Source organism: Triticum urartu, chromosome 5 (assembly GCF_003073215.2).
Source record: "Triticum urartu cultivar G1812 chromosome 5, Tu2.1, whole genome shotgun sequence".
NCBI classification, from domain to species: domain Eukaryota; kingdom Viridiplantae; phylum Streptophyta; class Magnoliopsida; order Poales; family Poaceae; genus Triticum; species Triticum urartu.
In genome coordinates, this window is record NC_053026.1 from 465892124 (window position 1) to 465899917 (window position 7794).

Here is a 7794-nt window from a genome sequence, read left to right on the forward strand (position 1 = left end):
ATTATTAAACTTATATCTTTTGGCTTCAATACTATGAACATGTGTATCACTACTATCAAGATTTAGTAAAAATAGACCACTCATCAAGGGTGCATGACCATAAAGGATATTACTCATATAAATAGAACAACCATTATTCTCTGATTTAAATGAATAACCATCTCGCATCAAACAAGATCCAGATATAATGTTCATGCTCAACATTGGCACCAAATAACAATTATTTAGGTCTAAAACTAACCCCTAAGGTAGATGTAGAGGTAGCGTGCCGATGACGATCACATCGACTTTGGAACCATTTCCAAAGCGCATCGTCGCCTCGTCCTTAGCTAATCTTCGCTTAATCCGTAGCCCCTATTTTGAGTTGAAAATATTAGCAACAGAACCAGTATCAAATACACAGGCGCTACTGCGAGCATTAGTAAGGTACACATCAGTAACATGTATATCAAATATACCTTTCACTTTGCCATCCTTCTTCTCCGCGAAATACTTGGGGCAGTTCCGTTTCCAGTGACCAGTCCCTTTGCAGTAGAAATACTCAGTCTCAGGCTTAGGTCCAGACTTGGGCTTCTTCACTTGAGCAGCAACTTGCTTGCCGTTCTTATTGAAGTTCCCCTTCTTCCCTTTACCCTTTTTCTTGAAACTGGTGGTCTTGTTGACCATCAACACTTGATGCTCCTTCTTGATTTCTACCTCCGCAACCTTTAGCATTGTGAAGAGCTCGGGAATTGCCTTATCCATCCCTTGCATATTATAGTTCATCACAAAGCTCTTGTAGCTTGGTGGCAGTGATTGAAGAACTCTGTCAATGACACTATCACCAGGAAGATTAACTCCCAGCTGAGTCAAGTGGTTGTGGTACCCAAACATTCTGAGTATATGTTCACTGACAGAACTATTCTCCTCCATTTTGCAGCTGTAAAACTTATTGGAGACTTCATATCTCTCAATCCGGGCATTTGCTTGAAATATTAACTTCAACTCCTGGAACATCTCATATTCTCCATGACGTTCAAAACGTCGTTGAAGTCCCGGTTCTAAGCCGTAAAGCATGGCACACTAAACTATCGAGTAGTCATCAACTTTGCTTTGCCAGACGTTCATAACATCTGGTGTTGCTCCTGCAGCAGGTTTGTCACCTAGCGGTGCTTCCAAGATTTAATTCTTCTGTGCAGCAATGAGGATAATCCTGAAGTTACGGACCTAGTCCGTGTAATTGCTACCATCATCTTTCAACTTAGCTTTCTCTAGGAACGCATTAAAATTCAACGGAACAACAGCACGGGCCATCTATCTACAACAACATAGACATGCAAAATACTATCAGGTACTAAGTTCATGATAAATTAAAGTTCAATTAATCAAATTACTAAAGAATTCTCACTTAGATATACATCCTTCTTAATCATCTAAGTGACCACGTGATTCAAATCAACTAAACCATGTCCGATCATCACGTGAGATGGAGTAGTTTTCAATGGTGAACATCACTATGTTGATCATATCTACTATATGATTCACGCTCGACCTTTCGGTCTCAGTGTTCCGAGGCCATATCTGCATATGCTAGGCTCGTCAAGTTTAACCTGAGTATTGCGCATGTGCAAAACTGGCTTACACCCGTTGTATGTGAACGTAGAGCTTATCACACCCGATCATCATGTGGTGTCTCGACACGACGAACTGTAGCAACGGTGCATACTCAGGGAGAACACTTATACCTTGAAATTTAGTGAGAGATCATCTTATAATGCTACCACTGAACTAAGCAAAATAAGATGCATAAAGGATAAACATCGCATGCAATCAATATAAGTGATATGATATGGCCATCATCATCTTGTGCCTTTGATCTCCATCTCCAAAGCACCGTCATGATCACCATCATCACCGGCTTGACACCTTGATCTCCATCGAAGCATCGTTGTCGTTTCGTCAACTATTGCTTCCACGAATATCGCTACCGCTTAGTGATAAAGTAAAGCAATTACATGGCGATTGCATTTCATATAATAAAGCAACAACCATATGGCTCCTGCCAGTTGCCGATAACTTTGTTACAAAACATGATCATCTCATACAATAAAATTTAGCATCATGTCTTGACCATATCACATCACAACATGCCCTGCAAAAACAAGTTAGATGTCCTCTACTTTGTTGTTGCAAGTTTTACGTGGCTGCTATGGGCCGAGCAAGAACCGTTCTTACCTACGCATCAAAAACCACAACGCGGTATAGTGATTGCTTTTTGATCTTCAGAAAGAACACGGTTCATTGAATCCGATTCAACTAAAGTTGGAGAAACTGACACCCACCAGCCACCTGTGTGCGAAGCATGTCGGTAGAACCAGTCTCGCATAAGTGTACGCGTAATGTCGGTCTGAGCCGCTTCATCCAACAATACCGTTGAATCAAGAATCAACTAGTGACGGCAAGCAATATGTATATACCCACGCCCACAACTCCTTTGTGTTCTACTCATGCATATAACATCTACGCATAGACATGGCTCGGATGCCACTGTTGGGGAACGCAGTAATTTTAAAAAAAATCCTACGCACACGCAAGATCCATCTAGGTGATGCATAGCAATGAGAGGGGAGAGTGTTGTCTACGTACCCTCGTAGACCGTAAGCGGAATTGTTATGACAACGCGGTTGATGTAGTCGTACATCTTCACGATCCGGCCGATCCTAGCACCGAAGGTACGACACCTCCGTGATCTGCACACGTTCAGCTCGGTGACGTCCCACGAACTCTAGATCCAGCTGAGTGTCGGGGGAGAGCTTCGTCAGCACGAAGGCGTGATGACGGTGATGATGAAGTTACCGGCGCAGGGCTTTGCCTAAGCACTACAACGATATGACCGAGGTGGAAATCTGTCGAGGGGGGCACCATATTGTAGCGACCCGACCTCAAACGGTCAAGTCTCTGTGTTTCAGTGTCATCCCTAGATCGGTAATGCCGACACACACAATACTCGAAGGATTTATAACAGAGTTGGAATCACACACTTATCACATCGAATGTCTCAAAGGAGAACTTATTACAATAAATTTGGCTTAAGGCCATCTAAAACGATAACAACGAAAGACTTGGAAGATAAAGTGAGTCCATCAACTCCAACGACATAGCTGAGTGCATGACAAACGACCTATCACGTCTTACTCCTCGTCTGAAAAGTTTGCAACATAATACGTTACAGCCCAGAAACGGGTCAGCACATGGAATATGCTGGCAATGTAACACAGTAGAGCAATGAATAGATAAATGCTATCACTACATGCATATATGGCTGGTGGAGGCTCTATAGTTATATGGTTTTTGCGAAAAAGCCAATTTTCCCCTACAACAAAGGAATATATTTTATTTAACTATCATGGTAGTTGAAACATTGAGAATGGTACCCCCATCTCAATCCCAATTAAAAGTAATTATCATCCCAACAAATTAAATTAGAGTGATGAGATATAATAGGATAATCCAAGTACTAGATACTCAAGATGTCCATAACCAGGGACACGGGTAACCATGATTAGTTTGTACACTCTGCAGAGATTTCCGCACTTTTCCCCACAAGACTCGATCTCCTCTGTTGTATTTCTCGCACTGCACAGTGTTTGAGAAACGGATGATCGAGACACAGTCTTTCAGAAGCATTAACTCTTTACTCCGGGTGGACAGTTACACCTACTTTCCCTCTACATCTGCTAGCCCACCACTGAAAGAGGTCACACAACATATTCAACTATGCCAGAGCCCATAATAGCTTGTGGCTGCACACGGAAGTTTCTAGCATGAATAATCTTTTGATCCCTTTGAGTCTGGGTGGCGGACCGTAGCAGGATCCACGGTATATCCCCCGGATCTCCTAGGACAACACTGGTATATCCCCAGGTGCCCAAAACAAGCAATCCACCCAGATGTGTATTAAAGTTGCCACCTTAAGTTGAACCATTAATTAACAATCTCACATCTGTCATGGATACACTCAAACCCAATCCACGTCTACGAGCATAGCATGGCAATATAAGCATAACGTAGAAGTTACTCCCAGGGTTTGATAATAAAACAGGGCAATAGGTTCTACCTCATCATCTACTTCCCAATACCCACAAGTTAATCACATCCTAATCATGCAATGTTTGAGGATTGAAACTAATGCATAAAAACTGGGTATGATAGGAGTATGATCAATGTGTTACTTGCCTTCCTGATGATCCGCAAAACCTAGAGACTCGTAGTAGCACGCTTCGCACTCCCGGTGTTCTATCCCAAACAAACAATAGCATACATAAGCAATCAAGCAAAGAAGCACGAGTAAAACTCAAATAAAAAGATCTAACCAGAAAGTTCAACTAAAGAACTCCGGTTTGTAGAAAGAATCAAATCAAATGGAGCAAGGAAACTCAAACTGCGAAAGAAACAAGATCCGATTACTAATCTAGACTAAAGTCAAATTTTACAGTACCAAAATCTTGTTCAAGTTGGTTAAACGGAAAGAGGGTTTTGAGATGAAGATCTAGGCGCTTGAATTGCATGATTCCGATAAACGAGCGAAAAGTTAAACTAAAACTAAGATCAGGGCAGAAATCGTGATCGAGAATAATCGCGGAAAACCCTGGAAAAAGAAAAACTGTCGAACAGGCTAACGAAGGAACGTTCGCTGCCTATGGCTAATGGGTGAATGGCTCCGTTAAAACAAACGTACGGACGAATGTCCGTTATTTCACCGAACCGAGAAAAACCGAAACAAAACCGGTCTAAACAAATAAAAAAACTAGGGTTTACAAAAAAAACCGATCGGTTTTTACCTAACTGAAAAAAACAAACGGCGGCCGGATCAGATCGGAATGGCGGTGGCTCCGGCGATGGCGGCTCCGGCGGACGGCGGCTCCAGCGGACGCGGCTGCGTGCGACGGCGGGGAAATGGGCATGGCGCGGGCGGCGGCGAGCGGCGGCATCTGCGGCAGCTGCGGGAGGCGACGAGGCCGGGTGGTGGAGGTCGAGGCGGCGGGACGGCGACATATAAAGGCAGGGGGGCTTGGGGAAGGGGCAAGGGGAGGCCGGGTCGGCCACGGCGGCCAGCGGCTGCGTGCGGGAGGCGGAGTCCACCCGGGGTCGAGGACGACGCGTGCGGTGTGGGCCGGCTGGGCTTTCAGCCCAGTCGGTCCGAAGCGAAAGTTTTTTTAATAATTCCGACGCGCAGAAAAACAAAGAAAAGAAAAAATAAACGGACTCCAAAAATCCTAAAATAAATTTTCCTCGTCCTGTAAAAATAAGCCGGACAAGGTGAACATTTATTTGGGCCTCTAATGCAATTTTGAAAAACGCAAAATTTTCCTAATTCAAATAAAATAGCAATAAAACTCCAAATAAAAATACAAATTGATTTTAATATTTCCCCCCAATATTTCATTTATTTTGGAGAATTCATATTATCTCCTCTCATATATTTTGATATGGAATATTTTCGGGGAGAAGAATTAATTAAAACCAAGGTGATCCTTGTTTCTATATTTGATAAAATTCAAATATGACAAACGGTGAAATCCCCAACTCTCTCCAAGGGTCCTTGAGTTGCTTAGAATTTCGAGGATCGCAAAATGAAAATGAAATAAAATATGATATGCATGAATGACCTATGTATAACATTCCAAATTGAAAATTTGGGATGTTAGAAACCTACCCCCCTTAAGATGAATCTCGCCCTCGAGATTCGGGTTGGCTAGAAAATAGGTGCGGGTGGTCTTTGCGCAGATCATCCTTTCGTTCCCAAGTGGCTTCATCCTCGGTATGGTGACTCCACTGAACTTTGCAAAACTTGATAACCTTACTGCGAGTAACGGCTAGCAAACTCGAGAATCTTGACAGGTTTCTCCTCATATGTCAAATCACTATCCAATTGTATTGCTTCCAGAGGCATTGTATCTCTCAGAGAAATATCGGTCATCTCAACATGGCACTTCTTCAACTGGGAAACGTGAAACACATCATGAACTCCTGACAGTCCTTCGGGTAATTCCAACTTGTAAGCAGCCTCTCCCATGCGTTCCAAAACACGGTACGGTCCCACAAATCTCGGGGCTAACTTTCCTTTAACTCCAAAATGCTTAACTCCTCGAAGCGGTGACACTCTCAGATACGCTGTGTCTCCGATTTCATAGACTACCTCCTTGCGTTTTGAGTCTGCATAACTCTTCTGTCTGGACTGGGCTACCTTCAATCTATCTCAAATTAGTTTAACCTTCTCTTCGGACTCCTTAATCAAATCGGGTCCAAACAACTGACGGTCTCCAACCTCATTCCACATCAACGGTGTTCTGCATCTTCTCCCATACAGGGCCTCGAACGGTGCCATCTTCAAACTGGCCTGGTAGCTATTGTTGTACGAGAATTCTGCGTAGGGCAAATTATCATCCCAACTAGATCCATAGTCTAGTGCACAAGCTCTCAACATATCCTCCAGAATCTGATTGACTCTCTCTGTCTGTCCATCTGTCTGCGGGTGAAAAGCTGTACTGAACTCCAGCCTGGTACCCAAGGTCTGGTGCAGCTGGTGCCAAAACTTTGAAGTAAACTGTGTTCCTCTATCTGATACGATGGTCCTCAGAACTCCGTGCAGACATACGATCCTGGTCATATATATCTTGGCCAACTTCGCACCTGTATAAGTGGTTTTCACTGGGATAAAGTGAGCTACTATGGTCAAATGATCCACTACTACCCAGATTGAATCATATCCCGATCGGGTCCTGGGCAATCCGGTGATAAAGTCCATGCCAAGCTTATCCCACTTCCATTCGAGTATCGGCATAGGCTGTAGTAATCATGCTGGCTTATGATGTTCTGCCTTCACTCTCTGACATACATCACATACGGCTACATACTCGGCAATATCCTTCTTCATACCAGTCCACCAGAAATGTTCCTTCAAATCCAAATACATCTTGGTGTTTCTGGGGTGTATCGAGTATGGTGAATCATGAGCTTCCTGTAATATCAACTTCCTGATCTCGGCATTATTGGGCACATATATACGGTCCTCAAACCACAAGGTGTCGTGCTCATCCTCACGAAAACCTTTGGCTTTGCCTTCACTCATCTTCTCCTTTATCTTGGCAATTTCTTTGTCATCCTTCTGGGCTTCTCGAATCTTTTCCAACAATGTCGACTGAACCTCCAATGCTGCAACAAAACCTTTAGGAACTATCTCCAAACGAAGTTCCCTGAGATCCTCTGCTAACTCTTTTGGCATACCACCGCTTATGAGGGTATTGACGTAACTCTTCCGGCTCAAAGCGTCTGCTACGACATTGGCCTTGCCTAGATGATAGTGCAACTTCATATCGTAATATTTTATGAGCTCCAACCATCTCCTCTGCCTGAGGTTCAACTCCTTCTGAGTAAAAATGTACTTCAAACTATTGTGATCCGTGTACACATCACAATGATTTCCAATAAGAAAATATCTCCAGGTCTTGAATGCATGCACTACAGCTGCTAACTCCAAATCATGCATGGCATAATTCAATTCGTGCGGTTTAAGTTGTCGTGAGGCGTACGAAACAACCCTTCCGTCTTGCATAAGTACCCCTCCAAGTCCTAAATGAGAGGCGTCGCAATACACTTGGAAATCCTTGCGTATATCCGGCAGAATCAACACTGGGGCTGTAGTCAAACGTTTCTTCAACTCCTAGAAACTTACTTCGCATTCTTCAGTCCAATGGAACTTGGTGTCCTTCTTCAACAATGCCGTAATGGGCTTCGCAATCTTAGAATTTTTTT